At 37.2% G+C, this 16,113-nt stretch overlaps 1 protein-coding gene across 8 annotated transcripts in view; it reads left to right on the top strand.

The window, feature by feature from the left end:
- The first annotated feature begins 243 nt into the window (after nucleotides 1-243).
- The window catches only part of Triqk (triple QxxK/R motif containing), an 88,990-nt gene continuing 73,120 nt past the window's right edge, over nucleotides 244-16,113 (top strand). For 5 of the 8 annotated variants that reach the window (XR_012446355.1, XM_074068835.1, XM_074068834.1 and 2 more), the window contains exons 1-3: nucleotides 244-369; nucleotides 6,293-6,401; nucleotides 13,058-13,212. The gene's annotated coding sequence lies outside the window, so the exon portion shown is untranslated. The remainder of the gene's footprint in view (nucleotides 370-6,292; nucleotides 6,402-13,057; nucleotides 13,213-16,113) is intronic. The other 3 variants (XM_074068836.1, XM_074068837.1, XM_074068838.1) reach the window with 3 other exon arrangements.

Below are 16,113 nucleotides of genomic sequence, written 5' to 3'. Positions count from 1 at the left end.
ATGACTGAAGTAACTTAAAAAAATTTTTTTTGCGTTTTTTATATTTGTAAAACAAGCCACAGTCCCTACTTGAATTTCCACGGCTGCCTTGTGAAGGTTCAGAGTTCGTTAAATGGAAAATAAGGCAATGCAGGACACGTATATGCGTCCAGCGCCCACGCAGAGGCGGGAGAGAGATCATCCAATCAGAAAACAGACTACGAACTGGTCCCGCCCACATGGTCCTAGCCCCGCCTCCTGCCGTACCGCCCTGTGGAAGTAGGATGTGCTGCTTGCGCGTCCCGCCCCTGCCTCTGAGTGACAGGACCGTGGACAGCAACATTCTTCCGGGACACGAAGTTTGTCGGCCCTAGCCTTGGCTGAGCTGAGGTGTGTGTTTCTGGTGAGGGCGAGGAGGCGGGGGATCCCGTTTCAGAAAGCTCGGGGTCGGGGACTGAAAACTGGCGTACCTCCTTAAGCGAGTCTCAAAGCGTTCAGGAGACTGTCGTTCCACCCCCGCCCCGAAGCGGGACTTGGGCGGGTTGGGCGGAGGGAGGCTCTGCTAGAACAACCCGGCGTTTGGGGAACTTAGTAGGTAGATAATTAGTCACCAAGGACTCCTTCCCAAGGAGAGAGACGCTCCGAATAGGAATTGGGGGGTAGCGGGCGCTGGGCTGTGCGTATGGTGGGCGTGGCCCCACGGTTGCTAAGGAACACGCGGTTCCCGCCCTGCCAGCGTGTCTCGCTCGGGCTCTGGGTCCTGGAAACGTTAGTCCCGCCCACCTCCCAAGGCCTTTCCCTGGGCTGGGGATTTGTTCCCTTGTGCTGTCAGTTAAGCCAGGGCCCTTTATTTCACTGCTCTAGGTTCTGCAGGTCTCACTCAGGCCTCCCTGTGTTTTCCCTTTTCACTCCTTTCTTTTCCCCCTTATTAATAAATCTGCAGATCAACATATTTGCATATAAGAGTGGCTTTATTGATGGTGATGGTGGGGGAGGGCTACTTTTTATTGTGCTTGGTGAATCTTGAACCCACAAGATTTTGGCCGCCAAGTGGATGACTAGGAAAAGGGGGCTCCTAGAGATCTTCCACTTGGAGTCTTTTTCCTTGATGCGGTTAACTTCCTCAGGAAGTTGAGGGAATTCATTACTGAAAGGGATTCAGTATATGATCTTACATGAGCTGCCTTGCAGTAGCTGCTAGGGAGAAGTGTGCTAAAACTTATAAGGCCCTTCTCCCTCTCTCCCTCCCTTCACTCCTTCCCCCCTTCCCTCTCTCCTTCGTTTCCTCCCTCCCTCCTTCCATTCTTCCCTTCCTCTCCTCGCTCACTTTCTCCTTCCTCCTTTCTCAGTCCGCTTTCCCCTCCCTTCCTCCCTCTTTTTTCCTTCCTTCCTTCCATCGCTTAGGTCCATTTCAACTATAAGATGACAAGACAGATAACCATTTCAGATCTTTAATTTGCTCATATCTTTTGGCTCTGTATGATTCAACAGAACAAACATTCCAGAGAAAAAGCACAAAGGAGCTGAAAGTCTGCTTTTACTTCGTGTGCCAGGTTTCCAGTGTTGTGCTCAGGAAGGAAGCTTGTACTGCTAGCACTGAGATTTTGGCCAGTCAGGAAACTGGCAGGGTTAGTTGTCCTTGGGCAAGAACCCTCATAACCCTTTCCCATCTATGAAGTGGGGATACTAGTATGTGCCCCTCCTAATAAAGGAGGAATAATTGATTTGAAAGTATAATTAAAATAGTGATCTGCACAGGTGCAAAGTATTATTGATTGATTTCATTTTTAATCTATTTTTACATGATCTGAATTTGTAAAATTCTTGTGATTTTTCTCTGTTTAGGTGGTTCAGAATCAAGGAAGAAACCCCATTCGTCTATCAAGTATTTATTCTTTGTTGATGCTGCTTAGATAGCTCCTGGAATGTTTTGTGTAATACTTTCCCCCCTTAACATCACTAGCTTTTTTTCAAGTACATGTATAGCCTGAAAGGATTGGGAAACATTAATTTCAAATCCAACGGTTTAGTTTTCATTATTTTCTTTGTTCAGGTTATCAATAGAAGTAGACATCAATTGTACATGTAATATGGTATCATTGGATACTACATTTATAATAAACATAAGAACAAATAGAAATACCTTTTATTTCTTTAGCACTTAAAATTCAATCTAAACTTTTAGTGTATGACTCTTCCTTGCTCAATTCTTCATTTCTGGTAGAGAAACAGGAATAGACAGGATGTATTAGGAGAACATTATAATGGATTTAGAGATTTTAGGGGCTTAAAAATAGATCTTTTCATCCCATCTTGACTTTGTAAACAGGCATTTAGAGTTTACAACATCAGGTTTGTTATTAACAATTATTTGGGGATAGTTCTTTAGATAGGACACCAAAAATGAATAGTAGTACTCTAGTACTTCCTATCCCTTTTCATCTCTCGCTTCCTTTTCCAGAGCTTAGACTTTAATCACCTGAGAGAAAAAGTCAGGCTTTAAAATAGATACATTTACCCATAATTACTGCTTAGTATGGTCTACTGCAACTCTGCTCTTTGGAGTAATATAGATCAGTGGATTTCAGTCACTGATCAGATAATTCTGTGGGAAAGTGTGAATAAGCAGTAGAATCTTAGGACAGGACTAGTAACCTAATACTCTAATTTTCCATTATGAGTGATACTTCTTGGTTATTTGAAATATTTTTGAATTACTATAACTTCTTTAAGTAGCTGCTGTTGGCTTTTGGGACCCTGAAGCTCAGAAATGCTAAATACTGGGTAATGCAGAGATCCACTGGCTTGATGAAAGATTTCTTCTCTCATTCCATTGCCACATTGAGAAAGAATGAGAATTACTGCTCCAATGGAAGGTCCTCCATGAAGAAACATGTAGCGAGGTCATGTTTCTGCCAGTTTTTGTTCATATGTGTTCATGGTTTTGATAGCAATAGATTTGACTTTGTGAAAGTCTTAAGAATACTGCTTACAATAGTTTTAAAATATTTTTTCAGAATAGCTAAGATGATACTAATAGACTGTAGTGATATATATTTTATCATATTTGATGTCCTCAGGTAATTTTGTTAGCTGAGCAGATAAGGATAATATAGTTCTAAAAGTAATTCTTTTTCCTACTTACTACATATATTTTATCTTTCTAATATAGTAGAAATATTAAGTGTTCTTGCAGCAATGGAATATGATGAGTATATATTTTTCTGAAAAAGAATGGTTTCTTACCTCATAATTTTAAATGTTGACAACAATAACCAGATAAATACTCTGCACTCAGAGGTTTAACAAACTTTTGTTAAGTCAGAGGGTAAAGACAATTTCATAAATGTGGGATTCTTGTTAACTGCTTAAAAGCCACCTAACATGAAGAATGGCAGCAGGAATAAAGTAGCTTAGTTTTTCTGTAGAATTATGTAATGCCATAGTTGTAAGAATAGCACACAAATTAGACTGAACTACTTAAAATTTTAACAGAGATAAAGGAAAGATGACAAGAGAAAGAATATTTATCTTAGACTCAAATCTGTTTGTAGGGTTTAGAATAATTAATTATATGGATACCCATGGCAGTGTCTTAATTTTGGATGAAAAGTTTTAGACTTGGCTCCAGACATCCTTTAATGGGTTTTTAAAACATTTCCAATAAATCAAAAGTTCCTTATTTGTAGAAAGGGTTGTGGATTTCAGGTTTTCTACCATTTCTTTGAACAACATACTTGAGCATGTAATATACATTCCCATTATTCACAGTGACTCATTATTAACATGACTTAGTCTATTTGGGCAGGGGCATATAGACTTTTTTGTTTAATGGACGGAACCAGTTTCTAATTCTGTTTGTTCTTGTGTTCCTAGGGGGGTCCAGTCTGTATCTAATTTCCTTTTTTCAACATCTGTCTCTGCTAAACATTTGTGAAAAATATTAGATCTGCAGAAATAATCTATACAGTTTTTAAATGCTAAAATATTCTGGACAAATGTAGCATGTGAAAACAAATCAAGTGGAACCAAACACTCCACAAAATCAAGGCAGGGAAAATTAGATGAAGACTCAGAAGCACCCCTGTGAAAATCTAAAAGGAGTTTTCAGCTGAAGAACATTTTGGATACTAACACATTCCAGAATCCATGGTATCTACAGATAGGAGAATTCCATTTAAAAGGACAGTAGGAAGGTTATAAAACAGATAAAAAAAGATTACAAACTAAGATGAGAAATACTCATTTTTTATATTCTTGCTATAACACATTGCCACAAATTTAGTGGATTAAAAACAACATAATTTTATTATTTAACAATTCTGTGGTTCAGAAGTCTGACGTAGATCATGTTGAGCCAATATCATGTTGTCAGCTGTGTTGCATTCCTTTATGTAGCCCTGAGGAGACAATCTCAGTTTCCTTTTCTAGTTTTTATTTTTTTTTCTTTTATTCATATGTGCATACAATGTTTGGGTCATTTCTCCCTCCTTCCCCCCAGTCCTCTCCCTTACCCTCTGCCCCCTCTCTCTCCACCCCTACACCCTCACTACCAGGCAAAAACTATTTTGCCCTTATCTCTAGTTTTGTTGAAGAGAGAGTATAAGCAAAAATAGGAAGGATCAAGGGTTTTTGCTAGTTGAGATAAAGATAGCTATACAGGGAATTGACTCACATTGCTTTCCTGTACATGTATGTAACCTTCTAAATTAATTCTTCTTGAACTAACCTTTTCTCTAGTTCCTGGTCCCCTTCTCCTATCAGCCTCTGTCGCTTTAAAGTATCTGCATTAGTTTCTCTGCATTGAGGGCAACAAATGCTATCTAGTTTTTTGGGTGTCTTACCTATCCTCATACCTCCCTTTGTGCTCTTGCTTCATCATGTGATCAAAGTCCAGTCCCCTTGTTGTGTTTACCCTTGATCTAATGTCCGCATATGAAGGAGAACATATGATTTTTGGTCTTTTGGGCCAGGCTAACCTCACTCAGAATGATGTTCTCCAATTCCATCCATTTACCAGCGAATGGTAAGATTTCATTCTTCTTTGTGGCTGCATAAAATTCCATTGTGTATAAATACCACATTTTCTTAATCCATTCGTCAGTAGTGGGGCATCTTGGCTGTTTCCATATCTTGGCTATTGTGAATAGTGCTGCAATAAACATGGTTGTGTCTTTGCTTCTGTTAATGTGGTGTATTACATTTATTGAATTTTGTATGTTGAACCACACCTGCATTCTTGGGATGAAGCCTACTTGGTCATGGTGAATGATCTTTTTCATGTGTTGTCAAATTTGGTTTGCCATTATTTTATTGAGGATTTTTGCATCAATGTTCATTAAGGAGATTGACCAGTAGTTCTCCTTTTTGGAGGTATCTTTGCCTGGTTTTGGGATAAGTGTAATATTGGCTTCATAAAATGTGTTAGGCAGTTTTCCTTCCCTTTCTTTTTCGTGGAACAATTTAAGGAGGGTTGGTGTTAGTTCTTCTTTAAAGGTCTGATAGAATTCAGCAGAGAATCCATCAGGTCCTGGACTTTTCTTTTTTGGGAGACTCTTGATTGCTGCTTTAATTTCATTTTGTATTATAAATCTATTCAGGTGATTAATGTCCTCTTGGTTCAGTTTTGGATAATCATATGTATCTAGAAATCTGTCCATTTCTTCAAGATTTTCAAATTTATTTGAATATAGGTTCTCAAAGTAGTCTCTGATGATTTCCTGGACTTCCATGGTGTTTGTTGTTATCTCCCATTTTGCATTCCTGATTTTACTGATTTGGGTTTTTTCTCTCCTCATTTTAGTCAGGTTTGCCAGGGGTCTATCGATCTTGTTTATTTTTTCAAAGAACCAACTTTTTGTTTCATTAATTCTTTGTATGGTTTTTTTGGTTTCTATTTCATTGATTTCAGCTCTTATTTTTATTATTTCTCTCCTTCTATATTTGTTTTAGGATTTTCTTGTTCTTGTTTTTCTAGGAGTTTGAGATGTATCATTAGGTCATTGATTTGAGATCTTTCAGTCTTTTTAATATATGCACTCATGGCTATAAACTTTCATCTCAGGACTGCCTTTGCTGTGTCCCATAAGTTCCGGTAGGTTGTGTTTTCATTTTCATTGACTTCCAGGAACCTTTTAATTTCCTCAATGACCCATTGTTCATTAAGCAATGAGTTATTCAGTTTCCAGCTGTTTGCATGTTTTTTTTCTTTATTTTTGTTGTTGAGTTCTAGTTTTATTGAATTGTGATCAGATAGAATGCATGGTATAATTTCTGTTTTCTTATATTTGCTGAGGCTTGCTTTGTGCCCTAGGATATGATCTATTTTGGAGAAGGTTCCGTGGGCTGCTGAGAAGAATGTATATTGTGTAGAAGTTGGATGAAATGTTCCGTAGACATCAACTAGGTCCATTTGATCTAAGGTAAGTTTTAGATCTAGGTTTTCTTTATTGATTTTTTGTTTGGATGACCTATCTATTGATGATAGTGGGGTGTTAAAGTCTCCCACAACCACTGTGTTGGAGTTAATATGTGGTTTTAGGTCCTTCAGGGTATGTTTGATGAAATTGGGTGCATTGACATTGGGTGCATATAGGTTGATAATTGTTATTTCCTTTTGGTCTATTTCCCCTTTTATTAGTATGGAATGTCCTTCTTTATCTCGTTTGATCAATGTAGGTTTGAAGTCTACTTTGTCCGAGATAAGTATTGCTACTCCTGCCTGTTTTCGGGGGCCATTGGCTTGGCAAATCTTCTTCCAGCCTTTCATCCTAAGCCTATGCTTATTTCTATTGATGAGATAGGTCACCTGTAAGCAACAAATTGTTGGATCTTCCTTTGTAATCCAGTTCGTCAAATGGTGCCTTTTGATGGGGGGAATTAAGTCCATTAACATTAAGTATTAGTACTGATAGGTATGTGGTGATTTCTGCCATTTAGTTGTCTTAGTTGTTTGAGGGTTTGATTGTGTGTACCTAAATCGATGTCACTCTCTACATTCTTGCCTTTTCTTTTCCTGTAGTTTGGTACTGTCTGCCTTTTCATGGTTATTTTGGGTTTCACTTTCTGTGTGCAGAATCCCTTGAAGAAGCTTTGGTAGTGGTGGCTTTGTGGTCATGTATTGTTTTAGTTTCTGCTTATCATGGAAGACTTTTATTGCTGCATCTATTTTGAATGATAGTTTTGCTGGGTAAAGTATCCTAGGGTTGAATTTATTTTCATTCAGTGCCTGGAAGACCTCACCTCAAGCTCTTCTTGCTTTTAATGTTTCTGTTGAGAAGTCTGCGGTGATTTTTGATAGGTTTACCTTTGTATGTTATTGGTTTTTTCTCTCTTACAGCCTTCAATATTCTTTTTCTAGTCTCTGTACTTGTTGTTTTAATGATGATATGTTGTGGGGTAGTTCTATTTTGGTCAGGTCTGTTTGGAGTTCTTGAGGCTTCCTGTACCTGTATGGGCATAATTTTCTCCAGATTTGGGAAATTTTTGTTATTATTTTATTGGCTATATTACGCATTCTCTTTGCTTGCACCTCTTCTCCTTCTTCGATGCCAATGATTCTCATGTTTCGTCTTTTGATGGAGTCGGTTAGTTCCTGCATTTTCTTTTCACAGGTCTTGAGTTTTTAATAGTTCTTTGGTTTTTCCTTTAATTACCATTTCATCTTTGAGTTCTCAGATTCTGTCTTCTCCTTATTCTAGTCTGCTGGATAGGCCTTCCATTTTGTTTTGCATTTCTGTTTCATTCTTTTTTCTGAGGTTTTCCATATCCTGAGTCGTTTCCTCTTTAATATTGTTTGTTTTCATCCTGAGTTCATTTATCTTTATTTATTGTGTTCTTTGTTTTGCTTTGGTGTTTATACAGTGGTTCTATGGTTTCTTTTATTTGTTCTTGTGCTTTCTCAAATTCTCTATTTTTGTTGTCTTGGAATTTCTTGAGTGTCTCCTGTACATTTTGGTTGACCATATCCAGTATCCTCTCTATAAAATTCTCATTGATTACTTGTAGGATTGCTTCTTTCAGTGTGTTCTTGTGGGTTTCATTGAGTTCTTTGGCATAGTTTATCTTTGTTTTGTTGGAGTCTGGATGTGGGTATCTGTTTTCTTCATTTCCCTCTGGTTCATACTAATTTAGTATTGGGGGGAAAATGGTTTCCCTCTTTTTTCCATTTTCCCATCATTGTCCTTGCTGTTGTTAGTGTCCCTGTACTGTGTGTAATTCAGTATTGTCCAGCTTGTAATAATAACTATGGTGATATCTAGAATGGAAGGGTGAGAGGAGAGTGAAAGCAAAGAACGTAAAGAAAAGGGAAACAAAACCAACAACCAAACAAAACCAAAAAAAAACAACAACAAAAAAACAGAGCCAAAGAAATAAACCAGGAGAGGAGAGATAGTGTACTAATCAACGGTAAGCTAACCAGGCATTAGAGAGACAGAGAGGATAAAAAAAAAAACCCAAGTTCAAATTCAATGAAGTTTCATTCTTAATAATTTTGGTGTTAGTCCTTCAGTCTCCAGTCCTGGTGTTGTGTCTGAGAAGTAGTTCTGTAGTTGTCTCATCAAAGGGGAAAAAACAAAACAAAACAAAAATATCCCAAGTTCAAATGCAATACAGTTTCAGGTAGTCATTCAGCATCCAGTCCTAGTTCTGTCGTTGTCTCATCAAAGGAAGAGAAAAAAAAAAGAGTCTGGAGGTAGCTTTGTGAATGTCTCTCTGAGGCTGTGGCTCACCTGCCACCTACTGTCAGCCAGCTGCTGCTGCAGACTTTATTTATCGCAGATCTCAGGAATGAGCTTTACACCCACCTAGCCCCCGCAGTCTTTGTTTATTTAGAGTTCTCCTGGATGCATGCCCCTTTTGTTTTCTCCAGTATACAGCCCTACCTGCCTGTTGCAATTGCAGTCTTTTTTTATTTAGTTTGCATGGGTAGTGCCCCTCCCCCAGTCTCCGGTGGAGTGTGCCACACTTTAGTCACTGTTACAAGCTTTCCCCTCTCCAAGCACACTGGGGGAGGTGGCACCACTCCCACCTTCTCTGGCCAGCTTGTTTATTTACAGTTCACTTGAGGGAGTGCCCTCCCCCACTCTCCACAGCTCAGGGCACCCCACTCTCTTTGCTATGTGTTTTTTTTTTTTCCAGCTGCTTGTTTATTATTCAGTTTTTTTCTCTTTTTTCCCTGGGTGGGGGTCAGTCTGTCCAGGGGGCTATGCTGATTTGTTCCAGGGTTGTCTGTGGGAGTACTGTGTGCTGCTTAGCTTACCTGGTGGTCTGCTTTTCCCAAGCAGGTTAGGAGCTGGTGTCTGGTGGCCCAGGAACCCTCCTGGTTTCTCCGTTTAATGTGGAGTGGGGATGCTATGCATGGGTTTGGGGTGTGGAGGTGTCGGATTTTTCCTCTTCTTGGTGGTTTTTACTGCAAGGTGTATCTCCAGCATCTCTCCAAGATTTTACTTTAGGAAGCATGCTTTCTGCTTCCTCCCTCTAGTCGCCATCTTGGTATCTCCCCTTTTCTAGTTTTTAGAGGCTGCCCACATTCCTTGGTTTATGGACTGCTTTTTCCATCTTCTATGCAGATATATTACATCTCTCTGTTCTTTTGTAGTCTCATCTCCTTTTGATCACAGTGGAGAAAGGTCATCCATTTTTAAAGACACATTCAGATCATCTAGGTTACTCTTCCTGTTTTGAGGTACTTTTTAAAGCATGCACCCAGGTCCCTTTGCTCACAGTGTACTTACTTATAGGTTCCAAGAATTGTACATCTTAGGGTCAGGAGAGTATTACTCTATCTACCATGATAACATTAAAATATTCGTATGTGAGACAGTAAAAAACAGAATTGGTATTGTTGTAGAAATAAGTGTGTAGTTCAAGTGGTAGAACAAAGCCTAGCAAACTCAAGTTTCTGAGTTCCAACCTCAGTACCATCCAAAAAAAAAAAAAAAAAAGAATGAAGTCCACTATATAGATATTTAGACTTTCTGAAGATGAGACAAATACATAGATATCTTTTCCTGGAAAAGAGAGTAGTACATCTGACATCTGAAAGACAAATAATAAGCAAAAAGATAATAGGAAATAAAACTTTTCTCAAGCTAAAAAAGACACATGAATGTGGGAAGAACTTGTTTTATTTAAGCATGATAACTTGAAGAAACAAAATATCACAAAACTTTCAAATTTTAATGATAAAGACAAAATTATTTCACATGGAAAGAAAAAAAGAAAGCCTGGTATTGTCAGGAAGTAAAAGTTAGGCTTGTTTCAGACTTGTTTTCCATATTATCAAATGCTAGAAGGCAACAGAGAAACATTTTTGAAATTTAAAAATTATTCCCATGCATTTTTCATTTCAGGTGTGTGGGCAACAGAAAATCACTTTGACTTATTTAAGGAACTCTAAACTGCCTTCTGTTTTCTTTTGGGGAAATAAACACTAAGGTAGCAGTTCATAATGTAACCATTATAAATCACTCTCGATCCCTTCTGCCTCCATCCCTTTAAGCCACCAGTAATCTGTTTTCTGTCTTTATTGATCTTTTTCCATTGAAGGCATTCATATAAAGAGAGCAATAGGCATGCCTATGATCCCAGCTGTTTGGGAGGTGGAAGTAGGAGGGTTGTGAGTTTGAGGCCAACCTTGATAAAGTTAGTGAAACCCAATCTGAAAAGCAAAATACAAACAAAAGCTTTGAGTGGGTCAAGTGGCAGAGTGCTTTATTAGCATATGGAAGGCCCTGAGTTCAATATCAAGTGGCAGAGTGAGAGAGAGGAGGGAGGGAGAGAAAAAGGAAGAGAGAGACAGAGAGAGAGAGAGGAAGAGGGAAGGAGAGGGAGAGGGAGAAACAAACAATAGGAATGATGCATTCAGATGGATGTGATGACTGGCATAATGTTTTCTAGGATCATTCATGTTGTAATGTCAACATTTCATTCTATTCTATGTCTGAATAGTATTCCATTATATGAGTATACCAAATCCTGTTTATCTGTGTGGATATTTTCATTTCTCTTGGGTATATACTTAGGATTAGGGTTGCTGACCATATGATTAACTCTAGGTTTGGCTTTTTGGGGAACTGGTAAATCATTTTCCCAGATATGACTGTACCATCTATTTTCTCATCAGCAATGTATGAAGGTTCCTCATTTCCACATGGTCTTGTTTGCCTTTTGGTATAGTTACCCTGATGGAAGTACAAGTGATTGCTCATTGTAGTTTTTGTTTTAATTTCCTTCAAATGACTAATGATCTTGAGCATCTTTTCTGGACTTCTTGGCAATTTATTTATCTTCTTTGGAAAAATGTCTGTTCCAATACACTGCTCATTTAAAGTTGAATTTTTTTTATTGTTGATTCATGAGAGTTCTTCATATATTCTGGGTATAAGCCTCTTATTATGTTTGTGATTTATAAGTATTTCACCATTATGTTCTTTGAAGCATAATTTTTTTTTTATTTAATGAAATTTAATTTATGTATTTTGTATTTTATTGCTTGTGTTTTTGGTGTTGGACCTAAGAAACTTATGTAAATCAAAATCACAAAATTTTAATCTTAGATATTTTTCTTAGTGTTCTGTAGTTTTAGCTTTTACATTTAGGTCTTTGATTCATTTTGGGTTAATTTTTGCTTGTGGTGTGAACTAAGGGTGAAACTTTATTATTTTGAAGCACTATTTGTCTAAAAAAACTGTATTTTTTACAGTATAACTTTTTCATGATACAGGGGTTTGAACTTAAGAACTCACACTTGCTAAGCAGGTGCTCTACCACTTGAGCCACAACCATAGTCCTTTTTGGTCTGGTTATTTTTGAGATAGAGTCTCACTTTTTGCCTTACTGGTCTGGACCACAATCTTCCTACTTAAGCCTCCCACCTAGCTGGAATGACGGGTGTGTGCCACCACATCAGCTTTTATTAGTTGAGATGGGGGTCTTAAGAACTTTTTGCCCAGGCTGGCATCATATGGCAATCCTCCTGATTTCCACCTCCTGAGAAGTTAGGATAATAGGCTTGAGCCAACCTACCTGGCCTCACATTATGATTTTTAACTTAGATTATTGTCAGTATTTAGGAATGACTGAAAACGGGTGATATGGTGGTACATAACTGTAATCCTAAATTTTTGGGAGGTGGAGGCAGGAAGAAAATGAGTTTGAGGCCTGCCCAGGCAAAGTTAGTGAGACCCTATCTCAAAAGAGAAAAAGAAGAGAGAGAGAGAGAGAGAGAGAGAGAGAGAGAGAGAGAGAGAGAGAGAGAGAGAGAGAGAGAGAAGAAAAGAAGAGGAAGAAGAAGAAGAAGGAGGAGGAGGGAGAGGGGGGAGGGAGAAGAGGAGGAAGAGGAGACAGAGGAAGTGTCCTAAAAATTGCAAGCTATTTTTAATCATCTTATTAGAATTAGCAAAATTGTTATTCTCAAATATTTGGTGTAAAATTTTGAGTTGGTATATTATTAGCAATTTGGAAGCATTTAAATTTGGTATTTTTATCCTTGTGAGGGCAAGTGCAGTATAAAAGTAGAGATAATTCAGTGTTTGCCACATAATAGGTATGTGGTAAACATTCATTGAATGAAAATAAATAAATCAGGTTTTACTTGATTATTGCTCCTTGTTAATTTTAATGAGTATTCAGAAAGTCATGTATACTTAAGAGTTTATGATTGAATAAATGCAATTTTTTAATAAGCCAATCCTATACAAATTGAAATATCAGAAAATAATTTGAAATTAGTCTCTTTACATTCACTTGACTCTAGAATACAGTGGAAGCATCTCCAATACTTTTCAGATAATCTTTTGGAACATTAAAGGTAAATTTCTTTGATAGAGTTTTTCTATAAAAGAAATTCTTGGAGCCCTTATTATGAAATTTTGCCTTGTGAAAATGAGACATAAAATACAATATTTTTGAAGTATTATCTGGTAATAGAACCTTTAAAAAAATTTTTTAGATTAATAGGTAACAGAGCTAGCAAACCAAGAACCTTTGTAAATGCTTACTGTGATTCCATTTTGTAGACAATTAGGGAACTGGAGACCATCCATTTACTGTTTCCATGTGCTTTTAATTACAGTAAAGTGACCAAGAATATTATTTTTTTGGTGTCTGGAATTGAATTTACCAGGAATGGAAGTACAGCTCACTCAGTAAAGACCTTGATTTTGAAAACATCTCACCCCTGGCAGCTCTCCAGAGTCAAACTTGGCAGCATCAAGGACACAACACAAGGTGCGTTTATTTGACTTAACATTTGGCAAGTGGTGTTTTGATTTGTGGTTTGTTTCCTTTCAGTTTGTTTTTCATGTTTTGAGTTCTTTGCTTCTGGCAATGAACCTTAGTTTTGAACATAGTTCTTTCGTAGGGAAGGCACTATTACGATGAGGAAATGTTTTTACTTGTATTTATTTTGTGGTATTTGGGCAATCGAAGTAAACCAAGCAAAATTCGTAGAGCTGTAAAGTATTTATCTGATCTTTTTGTTAAATCATTTTGCGTTATCATCTACTGATTTGTTGTTATTTTATACTTAGTCTCTTGATATTTGGTACATTATTATACTTTGCTACATTTCAGTATTTTGGTAATTACATTTTGGCTTTATCAGTGTTACTGCATAGTAATTAGTGAACAAAAAAATCAGTTTGTCAGCATTTTTAATATTTCTTAAGTGATACATCCACGCTCCACATGTATTGTGAAGAGACGAAATATGACATAAACAGAAAGATTATGGGCTCCTGTTATTTTTCTGATCTCATATTCTACTATCCTTTCTCACTCTCCACTATACTTTGAACACTTCAGTGGCTCTCCATTTCACTCAAGGTAAAAGCTAAAGCACTTAAGCTGACCTTCATGTCTCTACAGGACCTGCCCTCTTGTTTTCTCTCTAATTTCACATCTATTCTCATCATCATTTACTTATTGCAGGAACACTGACTCCCTTGTTTTTCTTTGAACATGCCTGCCATTTTCTCATTTCAGTGTTTTTATACTTGCTATTCCCTCCCTTGAATTGCTCTTTCCCTTGACATCTGCTTTTCTGATTTCCTTATTTTCCTTTCCATCTGTATTAAAAGAATGTTTGTCCCCTTTTAAATGGCCCACCCTCCAATATTCAATAGTTCTTTCCCTGCTTTGAGCATTTATTATTATTCAATAAGCAATGTGTTTTATACTTGTTTTTCTTGGATATTGTCATTATTTCTCACAAGAATATAGCATGTGAGGGCAGCGACTTTTGTTTGCTGTGTTTTCATTCTATCTCTACCAACTAGAGTAGTCTCTGGATCTTGATGAATGAAATGTAAGAATGAACAATTAATTCAATAAGCATTTTGAAAGCACTTATAATGAGTTAGATACTACACAGTTCCTTCAGGAGTACAATGTAATATGAGAAACATAATTACTAGCCATTTACTATAGTAAAATTATTATTTTTAAATAATAAGAGTATTACTAGAATGTTATAATCATTGATTTAAATCGTACTGTATTGTGCTCATGAAAGGTTTTGTGAAAAAAATAATCCTCTGTATCAGGTAGAATAGTTTAGGTTATGCTATAGGAAGAAAAAACCCTCTAATTTTGATGTCATGAAGCAACAAATGTTTATTTCTTAGTTAGGCTGTATGCCTAAAGGGATTGGTAGGAATGCTCAGGGGCCCAAGATATCAAAAACATTGTCAAAATGTACTTCTTTAATGCAGCAGTGGGGAAGAAGACTAGCTTATTATCTACTGGCATTTAGAATTTTCCTGGTCAGTGTAAATTGGACTTTGAAGTACAATACTGTCTTCTACCCAGTGAGGGAGGAAAATTGGAAGATTTGAATCAAATTAATAACTTTCATATATTTCTATTGTTTTAAAAGAAGAGTATTAGAGACCCAGGTAAAGAAGCTTAAAAGCATTTTCCCAAAAAAATGAACAACTTGAGCAAGGATAGTAAGCTGCTATGTAGTATTATAATTTCAGGGAACTGCGTTTCATTCAAAATAGTTGGAACACTTCTGTGTGGGGGATAAAGATAGGTAGAAAGATTGCGGACAAAACATGAGTCAGATTATGCCAAACTGTGGAGTAAGAACTTCATCCTAAATGACATAGGCAAACATGAATGTTATAACCTATTTTAGTGGAATTTCTTGACTAAGTTTTAAGTGTGAGAGATTATTCTAGAAGAGGTGTGAGGATGGATTTGAGGCAAGGAACACTGGAGACAGTGAAATAAATTATGATGCTAATTCAGTAATGGGATCAAGGCCCCAGGTGGAGGCATTGACAGGGAAGATAGAAAGGAGGGGTAACAAAAAATAGAACGATGTGTAATTTGGGCACAATGGAAACCTTGACAGGAGGGAGCATGCTTCTTACCCTGAGATCAAAGTAGAGGTACTGTTGTAGATAGTGTTTGTGTCTGAGGATGTATATATAGATTTGTGTGTATTGGTGTGGAAGAATGAGCTAGAGAAAGCTTGCAGAGTGAGTGATTTTTATCCAATTTTTACCCATATTTTCTTTGCGACTTGGGAAAAAACCCATGTGCCCAGATTAGAACTAAGATAGATGGGGGATTTGAGAACTGTGCAAGTTGGAATGTCTTCAGAATAAATCTGAAGGTACTGCAGGCTTTGCTCATAGGTTTTGCTTGGCAGTTTTTAGGTGCTTATATAAAAAAAAAAACTCCAATCATACATTTTGCTAAAAAATTGCTTTGAGAAACTCAGGGCTTTTTTTCTTTAGATTGTTTGGAATTCAGCAATAATTTGAGGATACATCCTTACCAGAATTTTGTGTACACTGTTTCCATTAGAGGGGTTCATGATCTATGCCTAACCCTTGTACAAGAATCTTGGTTAATGTGATAATAATATCCCATCCATTTCATAATAGAGGAAATTTTTCTGAAACTTGTTAAGTAATTATTCAGTGCTTTTATTGAATCATTTTTATAATAGCCTTTTATTATTTATTTATTTATTTATTATTTCTTTTATTCATATGTGCATACAATGTTTGGGACACTTCTCCCCCCTTCCCCCCACCCTCTCCTTCTCCCTCTCCCTCTCCCTCTCCTTCTTCCCCCCTACCCCCTTGCTACCAGGCAGAAACTATTTTGCCCTTA

This window comes from Castor canadensis, chromosome 3, assembly GCF_047511655.1.
Source record: "Castor canadensis chromosome 3, mCasCan1.hap1v2, whole genome shotgun sequence".
In the NCBI taxonomy this organism is placed as follows: domain Eukaryota; kingdom Metazoa; phylum Chordata; class Mammalia; order Rodentia; family Castoridae; genus Castor; species Castor canadensis.
The sequence above is the reverse complement of the archived record's forward strand: the minus strand, read 5'-3'. Positions and strand labels throughout refer to the sequence as shown.